A 15,786-nucleotide genomic window follows, 5' to 3' on the forward strand; every position below is an offset into this window, starting at 1 on the left:
CTGTCTCTGCATCTGCATCTACCTCTCCCTGTTCCTTTTACTGACTGAGTGAAGTAGCTCCGTGCTCCTGTTAGGGACGATGGCAATTCAAATCCTTGTCAAGCCATACAGATTTAATATTTCCACCATCTCCCTAAATCAGTTATGGTGAAAACTGGGATGGTTTCACAGTCTTTAATGGACTTGTTGTCAGTGAGATGTTAAACTCTAATATTCAGTCATCCTCCTCCTCTGACACCATAAAGAAATTACATTCTCTCTTTACGAGAAATATTGTGAAGATACAGATACAGTACCATGCAGTTGATAGCTGTACCTGATTTGTGTTAGACAGCTGCTATTTTAGTGCAACATATTCACAGTTGAGAAGACAGACAACAGTCAGCTGTGTAAGGAAATGATGACAATGGGAACCTGTGCTGGACCAGGACTTGAATTTCCCCTTAATGCAGGTGGTGGCTTTAACCTCTTTGGCTATCCGCGCCCGAGTCACGGCCACCCTGAGACTTCCTTATGTCGTCGCCCATGCTCCACAACCTGTACAAAAATTGCATAATTCCTGTGCAGGGGAGCGCATTTTAATTGAAAGTCGCTGCCTGACGTCGGCGGATAAACACGATATTGCAGTGGCTGTTAAGAAAAACGATGCAGTGTTCCTTTGGGCAAGCATGCGTGTTCGAAGGAACATCGCGTCGTACTTCTTAACGACACAGGCACTGCAGTATCGTAGCTATTATTTTATCAGATCAACAGAATCGATTCAGTCATAATATGTAAGACACTGTGGCGGAAAAGTATTTCCGATCGGTTTCGTCGCGCATGTCGCTTCGAAAGCAAGCGTTGTGTCTGTAGCCGAGGAAGGGCAGTGAGACACGGTGCGAACGGCCAGGTGAGGGAACGGCGCGGAGCAGCGGGAGGCGGCCGGCGCGGTGTGAGAAGAACTGAGCACAGTGGAGAGCAGAGCAGAGGAGGCGAGGCGAGGCGGGCGGCTGCGGCTGGTGGAGCGTGAAGGGCGATACGATCGCCGGGCCCGCCGTGGCGCAGCACAGCTCAGCACGCCTGCCTGCCGCGGCGGCGATCACGCCTCGGACTCCGGACTCCGCCTCTGCCGGCGGCGGCGGCGGCGGCGACGCGCCGTAACGAGTGACTCACGAGAGCCGACAGCGCCGCGCCGCGCTGCGTGCCGTGCCGCGCCGCCACCCCGCTGCCCGTCCAAGTCTACATTTGCATACGCAGGCTCAATCAGTAACTCCACCGGGTGATTCAAACGGAAATAGCTGTTTCAGTGTTTCCGTACAGGCAAACTGCGAAAGACACAACCACGTTGTGCCTGTCTCTGGACAGAGGAAGGCTCAGACTTTTGACATAGCTGCGCTGGGACTACATGACAATAGAAATCATTTTGTGTCTTGGAATTTCCGCGAAGTCGGTCGATTGCAGCGTACATTCCGTTGTAGATTCAGCAAGAACCCGCCTCTGCACTATCAGATTTATGACTGGCATACGAAATTTATGGGAGTTGCTTGCATATGCAAAGGGGAGAGCACGGGTCGACCACGTACTTCTGATAAAAATGTCGACCGTATAGCAATTCGTTCCCGCGGAGCCCGCCGAAGTCCACAAGAGGTGCAAGCCGAGATCTTCACTTTCCTCAGACAAACTGGGGCAAATCTGTATGTGGCACCCAAATATGATTTTACACACTACTGGCCATTAAAATTGCTACACCACGAAGATGAAGTGCTACAGACGAGAAATTTAACCGACAGGAAGAAGATGCCGTGATATGCAAATCATTACATTTTCAGAGCATTCACAGAAGGTTGGCGTCGGTGGCGACACCTACAACGTGCTCACATGAGGAAAGTTCCCAATCGATTTCTCATACACAAACAGCAGTTGACCGGCGTTGCCTGGTGAAACGTTGTTGTGATGCCTCGTGTGAGGAGGAGAAATGCGTAGCATCAGGTTTCCGAATTTGATAAAGATCGGATTGTAGCCTATCGCGATTGCGGTTTATCGTATCGCGACATTGCTGCCCGCGTTGGTCGAGATCCAATGACCGTTAGCAGAATATGGAATCGGTGGGTTCAGGAGGGTAATACGGAACGCCGTGCTGGATCCCAACACCCTGGTATCACTAGCAGTCGAGATGACAGGCAACTTATCCGCATGGCTGTAACGCATCGTGCAGCCACGTCTCGATGCCTGAGTTAACAGATAGGGAAGTTTGCAAGACAACAACCATCTGCACGAACAGTTCGATGACGTTTGCAGCAGCATGGACTATCAGCTCGGAGACCATGGCTGCGGTTACCCTTGACGCTGCATCACAGACAGAAGTGCCTGCGATGGTGTACTCAACGACGAACCTGGGTGCAGGAATGGCAAAACGTCATTTTTCGGATGAATCCAGGTTCTGTTTCCAGCACCTTGATGGTGGCATCCGTGTTTAGCGACATCGCGGTGAACGCACATTGGAAGTGCGAATTCGTCATCGCCATACTGGCGTATCACCCGACGTGATGGTATGGGGTTACACGTCTCTGTTAGCTCTTGTTCGCATTGACGGCACTTTGAACAGTGGACGTTACATTTCAGATGTGTTATGACCCGTGGCTCTACCCTTCATTCGATCCTTGCGAAACCCTTCATTTCAGCAGGACAATGCACGACCGCATGTTACAGGTCCTGTACGGGCCTTTCTGGATTCAGAAAATGTTCGACTGCTGCCCTGTCCAGCATATTCTCCAGATCTCTCACCAATTGAAAACGTGTGGTCAATGGTGGCCGAGCAACTGGCTCGTCACAATACGCCCGTCACTACTCTTGATGAACTGTGGTATCGTGTTGAAGCTGCATGGGCAGCTGTACCTGTACACGCCATCCAAGCCCTGTTTGACTCAATTCCCAGGCGTATCAAGGCCGTTATTACGGCTAGAGGTGGTTGTTCTGGGTACTGATTTCTTAGGATCTATGCACCCAAATTGTGTGAAAATGTAATCACATGCCAGTTCTAATATACTATATTTCTCCAATGAATACCTGTTTGTCATCTGCATTTCTTCTTGGTGTAGCAATTTTAATAGCCATTAGTGTATACGATTTGTGTCTTCGATAGGATTTATATCGCTGCCTGTGTAAGACCGCAGACTCAGAGATACTGGTTGTGGTCTGAGATTATTATAGTGTTGGGAGTAAGAGAGGGCTTGGCGCGCTGTTGTAGGTAGCTGTCGGTGAGCGAAGGACGATGGAATAGGCAGTTTTTGTGGTGTGGAGACATCATCTACAAACATGGACATCTCGTTTGTTGCATTACCTGCATAATTACCGCTAACGGAATCTGACGGATGCTTAAGAATAGACTGAGTATTTTGCAGTATTGTTTCCTCTGACATACTATTGACAATCTAATTGATTGTCTGAAAAGTGGGTAAATCACTTACCTCATTGGGTAAACAATCAAGCTTTCAATTGTGCACATCAACCATGTGCAAAGCAACGGCATCCGCAATACCAGAATCAGCCGTCTGATTATTAGTCAAATTAGTGGGTGAAAATGTAGTGTCAGGAAACTGTACATTTTATTTGGAAACGGAACTCACGTTTTCTGTGGTGCTTTGCACCTGTTGCACTGCAGAATTCTCAACATTGTTGTCAATAATAGGAAAGTCGTTTATTTCGATATTTCTAATTGTAAGATTACGCGCCGGAATCTTAACACTTTTGCGCGACATTGTAAATCACATACAGGGTACAATTCCAAAGACAAAAAATATTGAACAGTTGAATCAATCGAAAACAAGGTGGAGCATAAGAATGCCGATGAACTGTTTGTACAAGTTAGTAAACGGCATTGCGCCAATGAATCTAACAACTATTATTCCTACAGAGTGGTTGAGAGAACAGTTTAATATATATATGACTATTTTAATATCAAAGACTGCACAAAGCGAACGACTGGCAGAGCTATCGCCAAGTGTAACGTTCTTTTAAAAAATGATTAATGCTTTACGATTACGTTGAATGAATGTCTCATGTTTGGAATGGGTACTGAACTCGAATTGTCGTTTTGCGTGTTGTAAGTGTAATGGTGAGCTTACTCTGTGTTATCGTTAGCAAAAACTTTATGCAACTCCCAATACCAATAAGGAAATACAGTCACTGTAGAACAGAGTCGGTCCCTTAGGCACTGAATCATCTGGCCCTGTTCAAAACTGATAGCTTTGGTCCCTGTGCACATAAAAAATAAATTAAATTCTCTTACCTCTAAAGCTGCAACGGTGGAACGTGATATATTCTGGTCTCTCATAAAAAACATATAAATGCTAACTACAGGCTCAGCAGTGTGCAACGGTGGTCATAATACTTGAAATGCACATGAAATTCTTTTGGCTGACAAACGAGAACATTTTAGAAAATTCAACTTCTTTGAGAAATATATGATCTGGACAGGGAGTCGGTACTGATTGTGGTGAATTACTGAGTTTTTTTAGCAACATTATACTGCAAGTTATGTTTGTCTTTTGTAAAAACATCCAGCAATTGAAGTTACATTATTCACAATTGTTTCACAAACAATGAGATTTAAACAGCAAGTACTGTCTAACCTCATTAGACCAGCATAATTGCAAACTTGCCCCACAAGAACTAATAATTGAATGAAGTTATCAAATACAAAAAGCCATAGTGGAAGGAAAACAAGTGATAAATGAATAAACAGTTCTCTGCAATGGAACTCTGCTCTCTGCCCTCAAAGAACTATTAGATAAGACCAACCTATAGGCTTATCCATAACAATTTTCAAATCGTAATTTTGGCTTAAATAATTTTTCTACTTTAAGGTGTATGTGGTTGAAGACGACAAACTGTGAAGCAAAACAGTCACTGAAGAAACATAACACATCAGGAAATCCACACTATGTGGTAAAAAGGTATGAATTCCTAATTTCATGTGTTTCTTCAAACATCTGGAATTACTATTTTAAAAACTAATATTTACATTATACAAAAAGTAAAGAACATTCTTTATTTTCAACAGCCATAAAATAAAAGCCCACTGAAGATGCTGCAACTGCAGTGAAATATGTTAGGGATAAAAAACAAAATTGTGTTTTGCTAAAGGCGGACCCCATTCAAAAACGTATGTATAGTTGCAAATCATCAAATTACATATAGCTCTCTTAACAAATCTTAGAAGCATTACAATAGTGAAATATCTAACTAGCCTTTTTATCAAATCAGTTTATAATACATTCTGGGGTTACTCAACAATTGCAAATTATCGGCCAACTCATCTATACTAACGCGCTGAAAAAAAGGAAAATCGTAATTATTTAACATGTTTACCTTTGTTGCATGAAGACTTCTGCTTCCATGTTCAACAGTATTGACATACCTACATTAATCTAACACTTGGTGGCTTCACAGAGCACCCCACAAAGACTGCCTACTCCATCCTCTTTCGCTCACAGACAGCTGCCTACAACTGTACGCCGAGCGTTCTCTTACTCCAAACACTATAATAATCTCAGACCAGAACCAGTGTCTCTGGGTCTGCGGTCTTACACAATCAGCGATATAAAACCTATCAAAGACATAAATCGTTTATAAAATCATAATCTGGTGCCAAATACAAATGTGCCCCAGTAGACTCCTTTCAGTGTGTTCTGAAACGAAACCTTCATGTGAAGGCTTAAAAGTTACAGTTACCACAGCAACTGCGTGCCGAAAAGCATAACAGAAGGTACGAATTTAGCATTTCAGTTCTCTAGGATATGCCAGAGGACATTTCTTCCAAACGACTGTTTTATTCGGACGAATCGATGTTTCATGCATCGGGTAAAGTAAATCACCATAATTTAAGGATTTGGTGGCCACAGAATCCTGGCCTCGTCGTTGTCTAACATGAGTCACCGAGTCTGAATGTGTTTTGTGCCGATTCTGTACACAAAATTTATGGTTCTTTCTTTGTTGCGGAGGACTCGGTGACAGTAACACCATACATGGACATGCTGCAAAGTTAGTTGTTTCCTCAACTTCACGAAAATTCCAATGATTTGATTTTTGTGTATGACAGTGCAACACCTCACTTTCGCGGTGACGCGCAGCGTTATCTTCACAATACTGTCCCACAACGTTGGATTGTAAGAGGTGGACGACAAGATCTTGTTACCTTAACAATACTGCCCCACAACATTGGAGTGTAAGAGGTAGACAACAAGATCTTGTTCATATTTTTTAGCCTCCCACGTCACCAGACCTCACACCTTGCGATTTTTTTTCTGAGTTTTCTGAGTGGTTACATAAAAGAAAGTGTCATTGCCCCACCTGTGGCAGCTAAGCTTCAAGATACGAGACTTCGAATTGTTGAGGCTATCGATTCAGCAAACAGGGACCTTTCCATTCGTGAGTGGAATGAAATGAACAAGCGTTTCCATCTTTCTCGAGCAACACATGGTGCTCATGTTGAATTATTGAGTAGTGTCTTCGCGAACATAACACTTTGAATCCTTCTCTATCCAGTGACATGCGCTGCAGTTTTTTCACAATTTGTCTATACTAAACAATTAAAATTTGTTCTTTCTTTTTGAATCGACTGTATTTCGGAAGCTTCCCAAGGGATAACGTCGAAAACTCCATGAGTTTTGCAGATGATTCTGTTGTTTATAGAGCAGTCGCAACGCTAGAAAATGTGCAGAGCATCGGAGCTTTGCACGGGTGTGACATCATATCCTGGTCGTACCTGTGGGCTCGTTAGGTGGGCAGCTATTGTGTCTGCCAGGACTAGGTACCCGGAGAAAGGAGGTGTTCTCCAACTTGGAGGTGATGAACCGGTCTTTCCCTAATACCCCTAAAAGGGTTGTGGCTGAAGCCCTCATGACTGCCGTACGTTGAGAGTATTTTCCCCGTGATGGCCATGTGTTTCCAACATCCGTTACAGCAAACAGTTCTTAAAGTACTGCCATAAGTCAGTACCTTACATAAGCGCTGTAAAAAGAAGAAGAAGAAGAAGAAGAATGGCCCATTGAGAATGCTGACTTCTGCTCCTGGTTCTGATTGGCTGAAAGAGTAACATGTTACATACATTGGCGGATAAAAATGCAACACCCTTAAGGACTATGTCCAGTGATACCAGGGTGTAATATGTGCGTACTGGGGAACTGTAGTTGCATTTTATTGGCAGAAGGTGCAAAGGTCTACACAGGCTGCCCACACTAAAGCTTGCCGGTTCTCTTGCACATCTACATCTACATGGTTACTCTCCAACTCACGCTTAAGTGTCTTGCAGAGGTTTCACCGAACCATTTTCATACTACTACTCTACCATTCCACCTCGAATGGCGCGTGGGAAAAAGAAACAGCGAAATGTTTCCATTCGAGCTCTGATCTCTCTTATTTTATTATGATGATCATTTCTCCCTACGTAGGTGGGTGTCAACAAAATATTTTCGCATTCGGAAGAGAAAGGTAGTGATTAAAATTTAGTAAATAGATCTCGCCGCAAAAAAGAAAAGCCTTTGTTTCAGTGACTGCCACCCAAACTCGCGTATCATATGAGTGACACTTTCACCCCTATTGCGCGATAACACGAAACGAGCTGCTCCTATTTGCAATTTTTCGGTGTCCTCCGCCAATCCTACCTAGTAAGGATCCCATACCGCGCAGCAATATTCCAGCAGAGGACGGACAAGTGTAATGTAGGCTCTCTCTTTAGTGGGTTTGTCGCATCTGCTAAGCGTTCTGCCAAAAAAGGGCAGTCTTTGTGTCGCCTTTCCCACAGTATTACTTATGTAATCTTTCCAGTTTAACTTGCTCGTAATTGTAATTCCTAGGTATTTAGTCGAATTGACAGCCCTTATATTTGTGCGATTTATCGTATACCCAAAATTTATCGGATTTCTTTTAGCACCAATGTGGATGACCACGCAGTTTCTTTGTTTAGTGCCAATTGCCACTTTTCGCACCATACAGAAATTCACTCTAGATCATTTTGTAATTGGAATTGAACGTCTGATGGTTTAAATAGGCGGTAAATTACAGTGTCATCTGCAAACAATCTAAGGGTGCTGCTCTGATTATCACCTAGATCATTTATGTAAATGAGGAACAGCAGAGGGCCTATGACGCTACCTTGCGGAACACCAGATATCACTTCTGTTCTACTCGAAGATTTACCGTCTGTCACTACGAACTGTGACCTCTCTGAGTGGAAATCACGAATCCAGTCACACAACTGAGACGATACTCCATATGCACGCACTTTTATTAATAGTCACTTGTGAGGAACGGTATATAAGCCTTCTGGAAATGTAGGAATATGGAATCGATCTGAGATCCCTTGTCGACAGCACTCATTACTTCAAGAGAATAAAGAGCTGGCTGTGTTGCACAAGAACGAGATTTTCTAAATCCGTGTTGCTTATGTATCAATGAGTCATTTTCTTCAAGGTGATTCATAATGTTAGAGTACAGTATATGCTCCAAAATCCCACTGCAAATTGAGGTCAGTGATATGGGTATGTAATTCAATGGGTTACTCTTATTTCCTTTCTTGAATATTGGTGTGCCCTGTCCTACTTTCCAGTCTTTAGGAACAGACCTTTCGTCAAGTGAGCGGTTATGTATGACTGCTAAGAAAGGCGCTATTGTGTCTGCATACTCTGAAAGGAACCTGATTGGTATACCATCTGGACCAGAAGACTTGCCTTTCTTAAGTGATTTGAGTTGTTTCGCAACACGTAAGATATCTATTTTTATGTCACTCTTGCGCGGTATGGGAGCCATATCAAATAGGATTGACGGAGGACATCGAAAAAGTTGAAAGCAGGGCAGCTGGTTTTGTATTTTCGTGAAAATACGAGGGAGAGTGTCACGGATATGCTAGGCGAGTTAGCGTGGCAGTCATTAAAAACAGGACGTTTTTGGTTGGGGGGACATAGTTTCACGAAATTTCAGTCACCAACTTTCTCCTCTGAATGCAAAAATATTTTGCTGGGGCCCACGTAGATAGGGAAGAAGGATCATCACAATAGCCCCCCGAAGTGGCCGTGCGGTTCTAGGCGCTACAGTCTTGAGCCGAGGGACCGCTTCGGTCGCAGCTTCGAATCCTGCCTCGGGCATGGATGTATGTGATGTCCTTAGGTTAGTTAGGTTTAATTAGTTCTAAGTTCTAGGCGACTGATGACCTCAGAAGTTAAGTCGCATAGTGCTCAGAACCATTTTGATCATCACAATAAAATAACAAAAATCAGAGCACACACGGAATGATTTATGATGCCGTATTTTCCGCGCGCAGTTAGAGAGTGGAACGGTAAAGAAATAGTCTGAAGATGGCTCGTTGATGACTCTGCCAGGCAATTCATTGTGAATTGCCGCGTAGTCACGTAGCTGTAGATGTAGACGTTTAGCAACGAAAACATTGAAGGACATTCCACATTAATATTACTCTCGCTCCAGCTCATTCTCAAAGCCCCATTACGTAACAGCGAGCTTCGCAATGCTGCAGCTGCAAGGAACCAGTGGAACAGTTCCAGTAGCTGAGGTCTGCTAACAACAAGCTTGTCGGAAGCACTCCAGCAGGTAGTCCGCGCCGGAGATAACGTCCGGCCGCAGCGGTAGTTATCGCGAATACATGTGTCTGAGATACAGCCAGCTGTCAGAGCTAATGGGCGTGTCGTAGCAGCGGCGGAGGCGCCGCTCTGCAGTATTTACTGCCACAGCCCGCCTGCCATTGCCCCGAGCCCACGAGATCCCACCGGGCTGAAGAGCCCGCCAGCGCTCGCAGCTGCAACGCCTTGGCGGCCCTAGCCGGCAGCGGTGCTCACTTGGGCTGTTTGCTGTCGACGCGCATGTACGTGTTTGGCGGCCGTCGTAAAACAAGTGTCTGCGACGCGCGCGCGTGGGCGGTGTGTGCTCTGCCAGGTGCGGCCCACGCAACACTCAGCCGCACCCCTCCTCTTCTGCGAGTGAGCTGCCAGGCGTTAATGACACCACTACGCTGTAAACTGCTCTTCGAGTGGTATAATTCTAATGGTGCGGCAGTCTTCGCGATAATAGGTACACTTCAGAGAGCTGCCTATGTTTATTTTCTGCCGTTTAACAGAACCCCCATTAGTGGATAACCAGATCTTGAATTCCTGTAGATGTCACTATCTTTCTTTAAGAAGAAAAAAAGGTATCATAGAGCCATCAACACCACACTCTTGAGCCAAAAAGTTATGACTACTGTCCTTCGCGATACTAACTGCCACGTGCTGGCGTTGCAGGCAAGTTATGTGGTAAAGAAAACAGGCTGCTCTAAAGAATGCGGAGAACACGACTGCAGGTGTCTTCCATACTCCAATGAGCAATAATTAGGACTGGATATGTTACCAAATTATACGAGGCGTATTCGGAAAGTAAGGTTCGATTAGGCGTGAAATCGAAACCACTGTGGAAATACGATGGAATTTTGCACAGCTGTGTCTTTAGTGTGCCCATCGATTGCTTCACTTCGCTCTTTCCAGTTCAGTGTCTCCCGCCAAGTATGTGGATCTAGTGACAGATTTCGCCTGAAGCTATGCAGCCCACATAACATAAACGTCATGCGTTTCTTTCTTCAAGACAATTTTCAGCCTCATTATGCAGGGGCAATGAAGACGCTCCTGCAGCGTTCTCGATGGGAAGTGTTTGATCGCTCACAATACAGACCTTAATTGGCTCCCTCCGTTGTTCATCTCTGTTCACTTGAACCACTGGCTACGAAGACAACATTTTAGCACAAACAACGAAAGGCAGACCAGCGTAGAGAATTGGCGGGAAGCACAGGTGGCTGCTTTCTGTGACGAGGGGACTGCAAAGTCTGTACAACGCCACGACAAATGTCTAAGTCGGAGCGGCGACTATTTAGAGAAGTGACTGGAAGATTAGGCTAACTGTTGAGAATAAAAAAATTTTTGTTTTTCACTGTGGTTTTCGTTTCGCAACCAATCGGACCTTATTTTCCGAACAGTCCTCGTACCTTCATTTTTCACAAATTATGAACGAAACAAAACATCGTTACATTCTCTGTCACTTACATAACAAGAACTGAATTGTTTGAGAGATGTCGTAAACAAAGTGGAAACAGTCATTCATCCCGTCACATAGGGTTCTTTCCATTGGACTTTAAGTTTCAATAACTTTAATTCCCTCCGTGGGCGTTTATGACAGCCTGACACCTAGGTGACATGCTCTGTATAAGTCTACGGAAGCCACCCTCAATGAGAGCCCTTGAGAGCTCTTGAGAGTTCTTGGAGAGTGTAGTGAAGCCGGACCACCACAAACATGTCTGTTAAGCATGATCCACTCATGCTCGAAGGGGTTCAGGTCAGGACTTACTGCTGGTGGCCATTCCATTACTTCAATATCCAGGCTTTGCAAGACAACCCTGGTCACGCCTACCACAAGAGCCTAGGCAGTATCGTGCATGAAAAGACATTTAGGGCCACCACGGTATGCAGCAGTTCCCACCTGCTCCAACAGGATCTGTTCGATGTACTGCCTGGGGGCAAGGCGAACATGGACACGACAAGATCCGTACGGCAGCAACTGTTATCAACACTGATAACTCCCAACACCATCCCAGAACCTTTCCTGAATCTGTCGATTTCCTGGACAGCATTTGGCAGGTTCCGCTCACCATGGCGTCACCACACATAAACATGGCCATCACCTTGCGTCATTGGAAATATGGCGTCATCTGCGAATAACACGTTTCGCCAATGACGAAATTGCCATTTGACATGGTAACGGCACAACTGAGACGAGCTGCCAGATGAAATGTCAAGGGGGTACTGAAATAAGGACGTCGGGGTCGTAAGGTCCTTAATTGTAACGTAAATCTTACTGTCTGATCAGAGACAGAAGCTCCAGTGGCTCTTTTGGGAGCATCTTGAAAGGCTCTGACGGTAGCCGTATGACGCTCCAACGCACAGATGGGCACATATTGGTCTTCACGTGGGGTTGTCGACCTTGTCCCAATTGCCTTGTGTGCTGTCATGTCTCCCTGCAGCGTATCCACAACCTGTGGATGACGGATGGACAGACATTGGTATCTGCAGGAACACAAAGGGAAGTCCATTCTTCTTCAACCAAACACACTTCCCTTGCAACTTTCATTGGATTAAGATGACGCCTTGCGGGTACTTGGTTGAATACAACGTCCACAAATGAAAACAGCCGTCTGTGTCTCTCACCAGAGAAAAGTGAGACAGTGATACCCATCTCTTTCTGAAGGGTCACCTGATACTGGATTGCATAACACAGCCGATAACTTGTGAATGACTAGTCGCTTCGTACATTGAAAACGAAGATCTCGAGCCCCTATTAAAATAGATTCAACATACCAGATGTTGACATACGTGTTCTCCCAACTCTTTTAAGCAGAGTATATCAACGGAACAGAGGCAAAGGGGAAATCATTCTAGCGGCGGTGGGATCCACAACTGGGGAAATACACAGACGCAGGCGACTTTGGCGATGGGCAGATGGTTCTTGCCCAGTGTTTGAAAACGAGCATTTCAGAAACGGGGAAACTATAGGCTCTTCGTGTACCACTGTGGCTATCGATAGTGGCTGAGACTGCGCCAAATGCCCTCACTTCATGAGACGCTGCGAACAGATTTGGAACTGAATACACGACATCGGCACAAAGGCATGCCGTTAGGTACGTTAAGCCACTACCTTTCGCTTCCTTCCCAGTCAAATACTGGCAGAGGAAATATCATCTATCACTAGGATTCTAACCGGCCTACCTCCTTGTCTAGGGCCACCGTGCAAGTGTACATAAGCCCCCTCGGCTACATACGCTCGTAGGTTACTAAGTTTGGAACACACTGTCGTCTGCATAGCTTTACTTCTAAACCGTCCGCCCCGATAGCTGAGTGGTCAGCGTGAAGGATTGCCCGGGTTCGATTCCCGGATGGGTCGGGGATTTTCCCCTCTCAGGGACTGGGTGTTGTATTGTCTTCTTCATCGTTTCATCCCCATCCGGCGCGCAGGTCGCCAAATGTGCGTCGAATGTAATAAGGCCTGCACTAAGGCGGCCGGACCTGCCCCGTAAGGGGCCTCCCGGCCACTGACGCTCATTTTCGTTTCCATTTCTAAACCTGTAAGACACCAAATAAGAGGTAAAGCAGAGCCCCACCGACAAAATTTCGGATGCTTTTGAGAGATGTCTGAACATTTCATTATAAGAGACTAATTACTCTTTACAGAGTAATCATATAATAGCGATTTATTTCTATTACCCAGTTCGATTTGTTCTGTGACGATATTTTCACGATAGCGAGAAAATTTGTAACACGTAATCACTAAACCGTAGCTATTACAACTCTCAGATACAGATGAGCAGCAACGGCTCAGTGCAGCCGGCCGGAGTGGCCGAGCGGTTCTAAGCGCTACAGTCTGGAACCGCGCTACCGCTGCGGTCGCAGGTTCGAATCCTGCCTCGGGCATGGATGTGTGTGATGAACTTAGGTTAATTAGGTTTAAGTATTTCTAAGTTCTAGGGCACTGATGACCACAGAAGTTGAGTCCCATAGTGCTCAGAGCCGGCTCAGTGCAGTATCGTAGTACTGTTCTTGCACTGCTTTCATCAGCAGACCTAACCATACAGTAGTGCATAGCTCTTAACCTTATCATCGGAATTATTTTTCCGGAGTGAAAGACATTGATGTACGGTTATTTTAATTAATTTAGTAGTCATAAGTAACAATATGAAAAAAAAAGAAAAATGTTTCTGACCTTTTCGTTTTCCATCGCTGGGAGTGGCGAGACATTGGTATTTTGACGTGGGACCTGTGCGTCCCAGAGGTAATGAAAGGAATGATCATCCTGTGTTTTCGTTTATAATGTACAGTGTGAACAGGAAGTCCACCGACCAAACTAGAGAGAAGTATGGTAAACGTGGGTTCTAAAATGTATTCTGAAACAGATATGAGCACTTGTACATCTTCGCATCTGTGAAATATCTCTCTTCTACTGAACAATTCCTCACAGCTCTTGAGATACGCTGTTCAAAGCCCATGATTACTGGATTTTTTAAAAATATATTTTGCTCCATACTACCACCTCAGAAAGTTTATCATTGAAGTTCTGGTTCAGCTTACACATTCCCGGGAAAGCACTTAGATCTTATTTACGATTCAAGGTATTTGGCATTTTGGTAGAACTTTGCAAAGGACAAGCTCTTTATCACTACGTGCAAATTCGAGTACCTCATGTGACAGTCACATTGGTCATCTTACTTGTGCTTTGGTGTGAAGCAGTTTTTGCACAAAGCAATTTGACACACGGTACACAGCAACATGCAGCAAATTCCGACTATTTATCTGATACCTATCGTGGGACACATACGTATCAATGGTAGTGAAAGGGCCAGCGTACTGAAAGTTGCGTCTCATGTGACTCAGATCTGGCTCAAGGAGCGTAAATGCAATACTCGTTGCAAAACAAAACTTTGACCATACAAAACGAGTTAGTGCAGAGCTCTTTATTTTTTCTAAATCGTTAATATAACTGAAGCTAGAATGTGAGGACTGTACGCAACGAAAACACCGCGACAATGAGAAAAAAGATTTGTGTGTACAGCGGGCTGTGTTTGTAATTCGTGGGTTGTCTAACCATGTTGTAGTCGTGAGGGATCTTGACATTTAAGTCAAGACTGAGATTAACTGTCATTTACTTGTTGTAAAGATTAACATTAAAATAACACAGAATAAAGTTCTCTAAAACTCGAATGAAATTGCAAAATGACTCTGCCACTTTGGGGAAGTACCAAAAAGCGTGGACGATATATGGAGAAAGCGCAACAAGATCTGCATATCTGTGCAGCTCGCACAGAGTTAACGATTCAACATGAGATCACAAATTATAAAAAAATGAAACAACGTAAGTTGCATTGCAAATTAAGCAAGTAACGAGCTGCTGAGAATGTAGACCGCATTGCCACAGTGTGCAACACTCACATTTCTCCAAATCAACTAACACGCGACAATCGGCAGCAGGCGGCAGCCGCAGAAAACTCCCTCTCAATGACAGCCCAGATACGAAGGCCCAGAATCTACAGGGTGACAATTATTGTTCTATATGAAAAAAAGTAAATTTGTTACAAACTACGGCTTGCATACACTTTATTCAACGTGCAAACGTCACTACAGATATTCGGATTTAGGTTGTGACATGTTTGATATGCCTGCTATCATTGGTGGTGATGTGGTGCAGACGAATAGCGAAATTCTGCGTGACCCGCTGAAGTGACAGATCAGTGATGCTGTCGATGACCTCCTGAATGGCTGTTTTCAGCTCATTAGTGGTTTTGGGATTATTACTGCACACCTTGTCTTTAATACGTCCCTACAAAAAGGAGTCGCATGTGCTCAGGTCCGGAAAATATGAAGGCCCATGCCAGCGGCCTGTGGGTACCCCAGAGCCAGAATGCGGTTCCCAAAGTGCTCCTCCGGAACATCAAATACTCTCCTGCTTCGATGGGGTCGAGCTCCGTCTTGCGTGAACCACATCTTGTCGAAATCGGGGTCACCTTGGATAAGGGTATGAAAACATTTTCCAAAATATTCACGTGCGGTTCGGTAATCACCGTGACATCAAGAAATATCTCACCAATTACTCCACGACAGGACACGGCACAACACACAGTCTCCCGGTGAGGGTGAAGAGACTTCTCGGTCGCGAAATGTGGATTCTCAGTCCCCAAAATTCGCCAGTTTTGCTTATTGACGAACCCATCCAACTGAAAATGTGCTT

This window comes from Schistocerca cancellata, chromosome 3, assembly GCF_023864275.1.
Source record: "Schistocerca cancellata isolate TAMUIC-IGC-003103 chromosome 3, iqSchCanc2.1, whole genome shotgun sequence".
In the NCBI taxonomy this organism is placed as follows: domain Eukaryota; kingdom Metazoa; phylum Arthropoda; class Insecta; order Orthoptera; family Acrididae; genus Schistocerca; species Schistocerca cancellata.